Source organism: Coloeus monedula, assembly GCF_965178545.1.
Source record: "Coloeus monedula genome assembly, chromosome: 1".
NCBI lineage: Eukaryota > Metazoa > Chordata > Aves > Passeriformes > Corvidae > Coloeus > Coloeus monedula.
In genome coordinates, this window is record NC_138781.1 from 59,617,251 (window position 1) to 59,629,875 (window position 12,625).

A 12,625-nucleotide genomic window follows, 5' to 3' on the forward strand; every position below is an offset into this window, starting at 1 on the left:
TTACACAGTGAAGAGATAATTCCAAGTAATTTCAATTTAATAAGAACTCATTTGTATTTTAACTTACAGCATGGACTTCATAAAGCATAGTTTTGGAAAAGCAAGAATTAAAAGTAGTCTCTTTCCTTGCCAGCACTTCAGGTACTTGAAATGTATCCCTAGTACTCTGAAACTCTTATTAATATGAATAAAAATGAGCTAGCTGTTTCAGAGCCAAATCCTGGTGCTGCTCTGCTGCTTCTGATAAATTCTCCCTTGGTGTTGCAAGTTGGCATTGCAAGGGAGGGGAGGAAGAAGAAAAGCTTATAGTTAAGAAATAGTTTCTTTGTTAATAAGAAAATATTCCCTTTTAACAGTTTCTTCTCACAAATTGACAGCTCTTTGTCCAGACTATAGGTTCCTTTCAGGCTGGATCTTACCAGTTAAGGGAAAGTTACATGTAAGCGAAATGAGGTAAGGGGAAAGCTCCAGATTGGTCAGTATGTAGTATTCGCTGTTTTCTAGCAATGAATCATCTACTTGTTGTAAGAAAAAAGAAAAAAAGCTGTAACTGGGTGTTGTGTAGGCTTTTTGTAGTATGTGGTAGTAATTTTGGGGGTGTGTTTGGGGGTGTCAGCCCTGTCTTGCAAATGCGGTGCGTAAAAACTTACTGTGACCAATGAACGATTTAATGAAAGGTACCGTTGAATGATGTCCCTTTATCCTTTCATACTTCAGTCCATCCCAGTAAAGTATACTCAGTTACAATTTTCCTACAAAAACAGTGGCAAAAAGGAAAGAGAGAGTTGAAGAAAGGGAAGCTCCTGGCTCTTCTTCTGCGTGGTAAGCATGTTTGTCTTTGATACAGATTCTCATTATGAGGTAAGGACAAACAGCTTTTGATTGATTTCTACACTACCTGCATATCTTGCAGTAAGCTGTGGACCGCATGACTCCCCATGTCTCTTCAGTACTACCTCAAACTTGAATGCTCTGGTTGATTTTCCCTGAAGTACAGTATAATTTAATTCATGGCTAAACAAATAATACATAATAATCTTGTGCATTTACATGGTTAGCTAAAGGCCACTAGGGTTACAGAAGCCTTTTATTTTTTTAAGCTACCTAAATGTTGAATATCCATGTTGGGGTTTTAGTTTAGTCTTAGTTTTTTTCCTGTTAAAGGAATTTTCTCCCATAGGCATGTTGCTAGGGGACAAATAGCTGTACTTAAGAAAGACAAAAAAGGGAGTGGGGCGGGCCTGGCTACTCCTTTGTCTACACCTGGGTGTGGGGTCAGTTCGCTCTGAGTGTCCGGAGAGAGAGGCTGCAGAGAAAGGAGCTGCTATTTCTTTCTTTTTGGCCGTTCTTCTCTTCCTGCTGGAAACAACGCCGGGACCCCAAAAGCCGCTTTCCCTGCCCTGCTGGAGGCCGAGCTGTGGCTGCCCTGCCCCACTGCTGCTGCTTCGAGCTTTCGCTACGCTGTAGCCCTGCTCGCCCTGCCTGCCTGGGCCTCCGTGGGGTTTTTCCCATCTGGATACATCTCGTCTGCCACCCCGGATTTGTGCTCGTCCCTGCCGCTCTAGCCTGCTGCTCCAGCCTGCCGTTCCAGCCTGCCGTCCAAGCCTGCTGTTCCTGAGAGTCCGGGATCGGCTGCCCAGGGGTTTGTGAAGCCTTTGTTTCATCCCTTCCCGGGATCCCAGGGCACGGGTGCCGCGTGTTTCCCGAGCTCGCTCCGGAGCGCCCCCTGCAGCCGCGGGGGAACCATCGCACCTGCCCTGCTCACCGGGAGCCGCCAGCGCCCCTGCCGGCTGCAAGCAGAACTGCACCCAATGGGAAATAGCCTGACAGCCGAGAAGGCTGGGACTGGGTTTGTGCTTGCTGTTACTGCCATAGTTGTTGTTGTTTTGTTTGACTGGTTATATACATATATATATATAGATATAGTAAAGAACTGTTATTCCTATTTCCCACATCTTTGCCTAAAGGCCCTTGATTTCGAAATATAATAACTTAGAGGGAAAAGGGGTTATATCTGCCACTTCAAGGGGGGCTTCTGCCTTCCTTAGCAGACACCTGTCTTTCAAAACCGAGACAGATCTTGGCGCCCAATGTGGGGCCTGAGGGCATTAAGAGAGAGAGGTGAAAAAGGAGTAACAGTTCCTGGATAACTTTATTTTGTGTGCCAGATATAGGAACCTTGTTAGGCAGCACTATGTGGTCTAGTTTACCCTGGTTCGGGTGGCATGTGGCCGTGGCTATATTCTTCCCCTTTGCAGCTCCTTACTTGAATATGGGTCCTCTGATTAAGGCTACCATTGCTGTTATCCAGCTTGCGTTATGGGTCGAGAAGGTGAGGAATTCATGGGTTTTTAGCTTCCTCCGGAATGTGGGCACATGGATAAACAGCTATCACACACTGAGCACATGTTTTTGGGGTTATGTTAACAATGGTACCTTCTGTGAGGAAATGACACCAGGGGAAGTTTTCCCCCAACCCCTCAACCAGTTCTTCGGGCCCACCCCATCAATTTTCGAAGGGTTTAAATTCCCTCTGAATACTAACCATCTGCTGCTGATAGGCCTACTCTATTTAGCACTCAAGGATAAGTTGAGATTGGCTTAGATATCTACCCGGACACCAGCCCCAGAGACTAGAGATCCTGCCCCAGAACCTGACATGGCCCCAGAGAGTAGAGTTTCCACCCCAGAGCCTGATCCTGCCCCAGAACCTGACACGGCCCCAGACACTAGAGATCCTACCCCAGAGCCCTATCCTGCCCCAGAACCTGACACAGCCCCAGACACTAGAGACCCCGCCCCACAGACTGATACCGCCCAACAGTCCACCTCAGAAATGGACTACCCAAACTGGGTGGGGGTACTGGCAAAAGGGATGCAGGAGATGTGCCAAGAGATGGGTCAGGTGCGCCAGGGGATATGCCAGGAGATGGGCCAGGTGCGCCAGGAGATATGCCAGGAGATGGGCCAGGTGCGCAAGGAGATGTGCCAGGAGATGGGCCAGGTGCGCAAGGAGATGTGCCAGGAGATGGGCCAGGTGCGCCAGGAGATATGCCAATTGCTAAGGGAATACACCTCCTCAACTAGTGAAAAACTCTCTCCCTGCCCCAAAGAGGGTGAGTCCGATGGTGCAGCAGTGGAACCCATGGATGTTACAACCGTCCAGGCTTCAGCTGAACCACAAGGACAACCACAGCCAGCAGCAGTTGCCCCTGTGCAAAGGAGGAAGTGTAAGACCAGTTAATGATGATGGGCAACCAGGGCCCTCACAACCAGCAGGAGAGCCAGAGCCAGAAATCATCACTGAGTCCCTGTCGTACGACAGTCTTGGTGCTATGCGAAACGACATTGTGCGAAGGGGGCGTGAGCCTTATACCACCTGGCTGCTTCGGGTTTGGGACCTTATGGGCACAAGTGTGCAACTGGATAGTGGTGAGGCAAGGTATCTGGGATCGTTGACCCAGGACCCAGGTATGGACCAGATATTTGTGAGGGAGCCAGGGCCCCTCTCTCTCTGGGAGCGGCTCTTAATGAGTGTGAGAGAAAGGTTCATTCACAAAGAAAGAATGCAGGAGTATCATCATAGAATGCAGTGGAAGACACTCGAGCAAGGGATCCAACAGCTAAGAGAGGTGGCAATATTAGAGGTACTCTTTGGGAAGGATGGACAGCATGATAATGACCCCGATGAGGTCAGGTGCACAGGACAGATGATGTGGAACCTGGCAAGGCTAGGGCCATCGCAATACACCACCTTCATTGCAACGATTGATGCTGACAATACCCGAGAAACAGTGGGCTCTGTTGCCAACAAGCTCAGGCATTATGACAGCATGATCAATGGCCTGCTGAAAGCTCATGTCTCTGCTGTGGTCCAGGATCTCAAAGAAGAGATGAAGGAGATGAGGAAGGAAATGAGGGAGGAGATGAGGGAGGAGATGAGGGAGGAGATGAGGGAGAAAATGAGGAGGGTCAGTGTGGCACCAGTGCGAGTCACGGGCCCCCAAGTCAGAGCCCGTCATCCCCCTGCTAGAGAGAGAGGGTACACCCCACGAGCTGAGCTGTGGTTTTTCCTGTGTGAGCATGGGGAAGACATGAGAAGGTGGGATGGGAAACCCACCTCTGTCCTGGCAGCGCGGGTGCGTGAACTCAAGGAGGGAGGCACTAACTGAGGGGGTTCCGCTAAGGTGAAGGTAGCCTCAGCCTTCCGTGACCGAGCTGCCAGGTATTACAGAAGGGAGGATGATATGTCGGATCCCCTTGAAAGCACCTCGAGCATGTACGCCCAGGGAAAGAATGATAACCAGGGCTAGAGGGGCCCTGCCTCTAGCCAGGAAGAGGCACAGGAGAACCGAGTTTTCTGGACGGTGTGGATCCGATGGCCTGGCACATCAGAGCCACAAAAATATGATGCATTGGTTGATACTGGGGCACAGTGTACTTTAATGCCATCGGGACATGTGGGGGCAGAACCTGTATCCATCTCTGGGGTGACTGGGGGATCACAGCAGTTGACCCTTTTGGAAGATGAGGTGAGCCTGACTGGGAAGGAGTGGCAAAAGCATCCGATTGTGACCGGCTCAGAGGCCCCGTGTATTCTAGGCATAGACTTCCTCCGGAATGGCTATTACAAAGACCCAAAAGGACTCAGGTGGGCATTTGGGATTGCTGCTGTGGAGGCAGAGGGCATTAGGCAATTGAACACCCTGCCTGGACTATCTGAGAATCCTTCTGCAGTTGGGCTCCTGAAAGTGGAAGAGCAACGAGTGCCAATTGCCACCTCGACAGTGCACCGCCGGCAGTATCGGACAAATCGAGATGCTGTGATCCCCATCCACAAGATGATCCGCGAGCTGGAGAGTCAAGGGGTGGTCAGCAAGACCCACTCACCCTTCAACAGCCCCATCTGGCCTGTGCGCAAGTCTGACGGGGAATGGAGATTGACTGTGGACTATCATGCCCTGAATGAAGTGACTCCACCGCTGAGCGCTGCCGTGCCAGACATGTTGGAGCTCCAGTACGAGCTGGAGTCCAAAGCAGCGAAGTGGTACGCCACTATTGACATTGCCAATGCATTCTTCTCCACTGCCCTGGCAGCAGAGTGCAGGCCTCAGTTTGCCTTCACCTGGAGGGGCGTGCAGTACACCTGGAACCGACTGCCCCAGGGGTGGAAGCACAGTCCCACCATCTGTCATGGACTGATCCAGACTGCACTAGAAAAGGGTGAGGCTCCAGAACATCTGCAGTACATTGATGACATCATTGTGTGGGGGAACACCGCAACCGAAGTGTTTGAGAAAGGAGAGAGAATAATTCAAATTCTCCTGCGAGCTGGTTTTGCCATCAAGAAGAGCAAGGTCAAGGGACCTGCCCGAGAGATCCCGTTCCTGGGAGTAAAGTGGCAAGATGGACGACATCAGATTCCCACTGAGGTCATCAATAAGATCACAGCAATGGCTCCACCGACCAACAAGAAGGAAACACAAGCTTTCCTAGGCGCCATAGGTTTCTGGAGGATGCACATTCCCGAGTACAGCCAGATCGTGAGTCCTCTCTACCTGGTTACCCGCAAGAAGATTTCCACTGGGGCCCTGAACAGCAGCAAGCCTTCGCCCAGATCAAACAGGAAATTGCTCACGCCGTAGCCCTTGGCCCAGTCAGGACAGGACCAGAGGTGAAGAACGTGCTCTACTCTGCAGCCGGGAACAATGGTCTGTCCTGGAGCCTCCGGCAGAAGGTGCCTGGTGAGACTCGGGGCCGACCACTGGGATTCTGGAGCTGAAGCTATAGAGGATCTGAAGCCAACTACACCCCAACAGAGAAGGAAATCCTGGCAGCTTATGAAGGAGTCCAAGCTGCCTCAGAGGTAATCGGCACAGAGGCACAACTCCTCCTGGCACCCCGACTACCGGTGCTGGGGTGGATGTTCAAAGGAAAGGTTCCCTCCACGCATCACACCACCGACGCTACTTGGAGCAAATGGATTGCCCTCATCACGCAGCGCGCCTGAATTGGAAACCCAAGTCGCCCTGGGATCTTGGAAATAATTACGAACTGGCCGGAAGGTGAGACTTTTGGGTTATCTTCTGAAGAAGAAGAGGAGCAGGTGACACGTGCTGAAGAAGCCCCACCATACAACGAGCTACCAGAGAGTGAAAGACAATACGCCCTCTTCACTGATGGTTCCTGCCGAATTGTAGGCGCTAGCCGGAAATGGAAAGCCGCTGTATGGAGCCCCACACGACAAGTTGCACAGGCTACTGAAGGAGAAGGTGGATCGAGCCAATTTGCTGAGCTCAAAGCTGTCCAATTAGCTCTGGACATAGCTGAAAGAGAGAAGTGGCCAAAGCTCTACCTCTACACTGATTCATGGATGGTAGCCAATGCTCTGTGGGGTTGGCTGGAAAGCTGGAATAAGGCGAACTGGCAGCACAGAGGAAAACCAGTCTGGGCTGCTGAAGAGTGGAAAGACATTGCCACTCGGGTAGAGAAGCTATCTGTGAAGGTCCATCATGTAGATGCTCACATCCCCAAGAGCTGGGCTAATGAAGAACATCGTAACAACAAACAGGTAGATCAGGCTGCGAAAATAGAGGTGTCCCAGATAGACTTAGATTGGCAACATAAAGGAGAACTGTTCCTAGCTCGATGGGCCCATGATGCCTCAGGTCATCAGGGCAGAGATACCACCTATAAGTGGGCACGAGACCGAGGGGTGGATCTAACCATGGACAGTATCTCCCAGGTTATCCATGATTGTGAGACATGCGCTGCGATCAAGCAGGCCAAGCGGGTGAAGCCTCTGTGGTATGGTGGGCGATGGTCCAAATACAAGTATGGGGAGGCCTGGCAGATTGATTACATCACACTGCCTCAAACCCACCAAGGCAAGCGCTATGTGCTCACAATGGTAGAAGCCACCACTGGATGGCTGGAGACCTATCCTGTGCCTCATGCTACTGCCCGGAACACCATCCTGGGCCTGGAAAAGCAAGTCCTTTGGAGGCATGGCACCCCTGAGAGAATCGAGTCTGACAATGGGACTCATTTCAAGAACAGTCTTTATTATAAACACCTGGGCTAGAGAACATGGCATAGAGTGGGTGTACCACATCCCTTACCATGCACCAGCAGCTGGGAAGGTTGAGTGGTGTAATGGACTGCTTAAAACCACCTTGAAGGCACTGGGTGGGGGGACTTTCAAAAACTGGGAGATGCATTTAGCAAGAGCCACCTGGTTAGTTAACACCCGAGGCTCCACCAGCCGAGCAGGCCCTGCCCAATCCGAACCCCTACAAACAACAGACGGAGATAAGGTTCCAGTGGTGCACATTAGAGGTATGCTTGGGAAAACTGTTTGGGTAAAGTCTGCCTTGAGCAAAGACAAACCCATCCGTGGGGTCGTTTTTGCTCAGGGACCAGGTTGCACCTGGTGGGTGATGCAAAAGGATGGAGAGACCTGATGCTTACCTCAAGGGAACCTTGTTTTAGGGTAAACTACCCATGGCTCTGTACTTGTATCAGTATCAGCATGTATATTTGTATATAATTTGGGTAATGCATAGATTTATATGGTTAAAAAAGGTTAAGTTTCATGTAACATGTTAGTATGGGAAAAAATTTGGGGTGGATAATGTTGGGGTTTTAGTTTAGTCTTAGTTTTTTTCCTGTTAAAGGAATTTTCTCCCATAGGCATGTTGCTAGGGGACAAATAGCTGTACTTAAGAAGGACAAAAAGGGGAGTGGGGCAGGCCTGGCTACTCCTTTGTCTACACCTGGGTGTGGGGTCAGTTCGCTCTGAGCGTCCGGAGAGAGAAGCTGCAGAGAAAGGAGCTGCTGCTTCTTTCTTTTGGCCGTTCCTTCTTCCTGCTGGAAACAACGCCGGGACCCCAAAAGCCGCTTTCCCTGCCCTGCCCCGCTGTTGCTTCGAGCTTTCGCTACACTGTAGCCCTGCTCGCCCTGCCTGCCTGGGCCTCCGTGGGGTTTTTCCCATCTGGATACATCTCGTCTGCCACCCCGGATTTGTGCTCGTCCCTGCCGCTCTAGCCTGCCGTTCCAGCCTGCCGTCCCAGCCTGCCGTTCCAGCCTGCTGTTCCTGAGAGTCCGGGATCGGCTGCCCAGGGGTTTGTGAAGCCTTTGTTCCTTCCCTTCCCGGGATCCCAGGGCACGGGTGCCGCGTGTTTCCCGAGCTCGCTCCGGAGCGCCCCCTGCAGCCGCGGGGGAACCATCGCACCCGCCCTGCTCACTGGGAGCCGCCAGCGCCCCTGCCGGCTGCGAGCGGAACTGCACCCGAGGGGAAAGGGCCCGACAGCCGAGAAGGCTGGGACTGGGTTTGTGTGTGCTGTTACTGCCATAGTTGTTGTTGTTTTGTTTGACTGGTTATATACATACATATATATATATATATATATATATATATATAGTAAAGAACTGTTATTCCTATTTCCCACATCTTTGCCTAAAGGCCCTTGATTTCGAAATATAATAACTTAGAGAGAAAAGGGGTTATATCTGCCACTTCAAGGGGGGCTTCTGCCTTCCTTAGCAGACACCTGTCTTTCAAAACCGAGACAATCCAGTATTTTACCCTACTTGTAAACAAGCTGTCATAAGAATGTAATTTCTGTCTTTACACATGAATTTCTATTTTACTATTTTTATTTTATATTTTATGTATATAAAACAGATGTTAAAAATTTCTTTTACTTTATTTTCCTTTGCTTTTAAAAGTTATTATTTATCTTTGTTGTGTTTTGATCAAATAATTTTTAGTGTAGAACAGAGAGCTCTGAATCTCTAGACTTTCTGGCAATTTAAAAAACTGGAGACCAGATTTGGGAAATTTGAGTAATTTTAAATAATAAAGTATTATTCTGTAGCTGTTAGAACATTGATGTGATGGGTTGTCTTGGGGTGAGTTTATGATGTGTATCCCCTATCACTGCTCTATGCCCAGAAATCAATCCTGTGCCTTCTGTGCCTTTAAACTGAGCCTGAGAGGGGGGAGAGAAAAAAACTGAGCAAACTTTTCAAAACAGTTGTTCAAGGACGCAGATACACACTCCTCTGCGTTCTCCTGCTGTGGCGAGAAGAGCAGAGGAAGCACCTGGCTTGCTTTTCAGTCAGCTTTTGGCTCCTTTTCTCCGGAGGGAGACGGAGAGTTGAACTTTGTTTTCCTGGGACTTCAGTTTTTCCCTTCTTCTCTTCTGGACTGTTTCAACATCAGAACACACCAGGAGAATTTTCGACCAAGGCCTCGGAGGTGGGCCCACACTGACGCAGCTCCAAGGAGGAGGACAGGGACCACACCTACAAAAGGACTCTGAAATCTTCCCAGGTTTCTCTCCACAGCGAGAAGTTTTATTATTCAGCATTATGTTATTTTCCTGTGTGTTTGTTAAATAAATAGTTTATCTCTTTCACTTTCCTCCGGGGAAAATTTTTTTTCCCCTGAACCCGGTGGGGGAGGGGTGGTTGTAACCTGCCTTCTATCAGAGGATATTTTCCTCCAAATTTGTCCAAACCGGTACATGGGTGAAATATGTGTGAAAAGTTGAAACACTTTACAGACGTCTTTTGATGAAACTCCCCTCATCTTCAGCTGACAGTTAAGTTACCTAGTTTAGGTTTAGCTGCTAGTGAGGCTTTACATGCACTACAAGCATTTCATAAACTAATTTTTGAGTGTAAAGCAATTAATGGTTCTTTGAATGAACTGAGTGTCTTTTTGTTAATCTAATGTAGCTATGAATGTGTTGGTTTTGGAAATATATGTTGGAGTGATCCAAATAGGAGTTCTTGTAGAATTTTAGTTCCTGGTTTTTTTTTTTTCTGAAAATCTTTTTCCTTGATGCTTTGATTACGTTTGAGTTTTGCTTTCTTCCTTTGAAACTTTATTTTAAATCATGTATAAATGTTAGCCAGAGGTGCCAAATTATATTGGCATGTGCTGTTAACTGTATTGTGAGCAGAGAAATTCTTATCATGGTGTTATGTGCAAGCTAAGTGTAATAAAGAGTACAATTAATCTTCTTGACTTATTTGTAAGTTATTAATAACTTTCATCTTGTAAATTATGTTAACATATGTTTCATTCAATTGTACAGTAAATAAGTCCTGGACTGTTTCATCAAGCAGGTTAATGATAGAAACTATGTTCTCACCAAATTGCAGTATCTGTGTTAATTCAAGTGCTTTCGCATGCTTACAGAGCATAGATAAAGATTTGAAGACAATTTGAGCTATTTTTCTTTAAGATATTTTCCTTTGAAATCACTTGCTTGTGACTGTGCTTGTGGTTGGCGAGTGTTCCACTTAATATCTCACTTTCGGGTTAGTTGGCGTTACTCAATTGAAAAAGTCCTCTGTATTTAATCAAATTCATTGCTTACGACAAGTCAAAATACATTTTTATATTAAGACTCATATGGAGATGACAAATTGTTTGGGCATACTATGTGTGTAAATATATGGATATTTAATTTTATATGATTATATTGCAGGTGGTTTTATATACTCTGTTTTTCAGTAAGTGCTAAGACCAGTAATAACTTCTGAGCATTTTAATAATGTGCAAAGCATGTCTCTTGTTACAAGTCCTGGCAGACAAACTAGAAAGGTAGAATATGTATCCTGCTTGGGCTAGTGGCATTATAGTTGGCTCTAAATGGCAAAGTGTGTAGTGAGGTAGGAGTGTTTGTGTCAGTCTGATTTCCATGGGGTGATCCTTGTGAAATAAGATCCTGTAAGGTGCTTACATGGGTGTATTATGAGATGTATCTATCTATCTCGTATTTTTATATATATATACTCTAATTTCAACGTAACTAAACCATCTTCTAGTTAATTATGGCAATGGGAATTGGTTGATTAACCATAAGATTTTTAATTATGGCAACAGGCATACCCATCTACTCATGTTGATGTTATAACATGGGAAGTTTTTGAGACAATGAAAAGATTGTCATCAAATTAAAAGGGGTTTTCATCATATCACTATTTGCTCTCTGTGTGGTGTTTGTACAGTTACATATTTTCTTGAGGACTGATCCAGCAAACCATATTGTCTTATGTGGGACTGTTTTAAGATGGCATCGAACCTCTTGTATGTATGGTTCAGACTCATCAAGAAACAGCAGAAAACAAACCAGAAAACCTTACTATTTTCCCAAGTAATTACCTCCAAATTTAAAGTAGGATATGCAGGTTATAGGACCAAATAGCATGGTCTGTTGTTGTCCCTAGAGTGGATTAATAACTCATAGCTTTGGTGAACTCTAAAGAAGAGAGATTACAAATTGCCAAGCAAGGCTCAGTTAGGTAGGGGCCCAGGCTCTTGCTGTAAAATTTCATTTGACTGTCAGTCTTGCTAGTGAAAGTCATCTGTGACAATGTCCAAGTGAGACTGCATTAATTGATTTAGTCACAGCAGAGAAGCCTTTTTAGTGACTCCTCAGAAATGGGTGGGTTTTGACCTGGACATGAGTGACACAGAGTGTACTGTCCTGGGAAGGAGGAGAGTGAAAAAAGAAATGTGGACTGCAGCCCATCTGTGGCATTGGAAGTTTGAGATTGTCAGTCCCTCTTCTCGAGACAAAAGGTGCACACAGTAAATAGCAAGTTCCACTGGATTAGTAAAATGTACTCGAATTAACACAACTTTACAAGATATGCATTAATATTTCAGTGCAGAGCTTAGATAGTGAGACATGGAAAATATGTGTATCATGGAAGTTACATGCATAACAACAGCAAAGACATGAAAGGGAAGGATGATTTAAGACTTACTGGAGCACATAGAGATACAAAAGAAGCCACTGTAATCAGTAGGCATTACACAAGTGGTATATAAGCATTCTGGCTGAACACACCTACTCTGGAGCTGAGAGAGACAGTAAAATTGACATCCTTTGATGGCATATTGTTGCCTTAGTGAGAACTTGAGGCGAGGAGAGGAATTTTGGCAGAAACCTCTAGGGTAAGTTCTTACTAACTTGAAAATAAAAAATACACAAGGCATAGACCTCTGTGGAATGTTTAATGTTCACAGCTGTTACATGATGCTTCAGAAAGTTACCTGTAGAACCTGATAAAAAACCTATTTGTTTACCCCAGAAGCACCAATTTAATCATGCCAGAATTTGATCTGTGATTAGTTAATTTGTTTGAAGTTATTGTTTAACCCCCTAAGGTTTCTAAAAAGCTGTAACTTCTCTTTATTGTGGCTAATGAATGATTAAATAAAAGGTAAATTTGATCCCCCACCCCACAGTTTTTGCCACTAAAGCCAATGACTGCTATTTCATCTGATATTTCTGCAATTTTATAAGCTTAGGCCACTTGAAGGGAACGTAAAATTCCTAAGGATAAGTTGAAATTAGAATTATCTGCTCTAAAAGGAAAATCTGAAATGAAATGCTAGTATCTTTAGAGTATATAATTCAAATGTGATGAACTTGATATGCTATGTGGGGAGAGGAACCCAAAGTAAATACTGATGCATTTCAAAAACAACTTTACCCTTCTAATTGGCTTCAAAACAAGGGGTGGGGCAGTGGGAACAACTACCATGGGAGACAGAAATAATGTATAGGAAGATAAAATTTATTTAAAGAAAAGATGGGTG

The 12,625-nt window shown here is 46.3% G+C and overlaps 1 protein-coding gene across 31 annotated transcripts in view; it reads left to right on the forward strand.

Annotated features, from left to right (window-relative positions):
- Positions 1-12,625, forward strand: part of TNS3 (tensin 3) — a 369,544-nt gene that overhangs the window by 76,486 nt on the left and 280,433 nt on the right. For 4 of the 31 annotated variants that reach the window (XM_082286390.1, XM_082286392.1, XM_082286393.1 and 1 more), the window contains one exon: positions 765-822. The exons of 26 other annotated variants lie outside the window; for them this stretch is intronic. The gene's annotated coding sequence lies outside the window, so the exon portion shown is untranslated. Of the gene's footprint in view, positions 1-764; positions 823-12,625 lie in introns of those variants that run through there. One more of the 31 variants, XM_082286398.1, reaches the window with a different exon arrangement.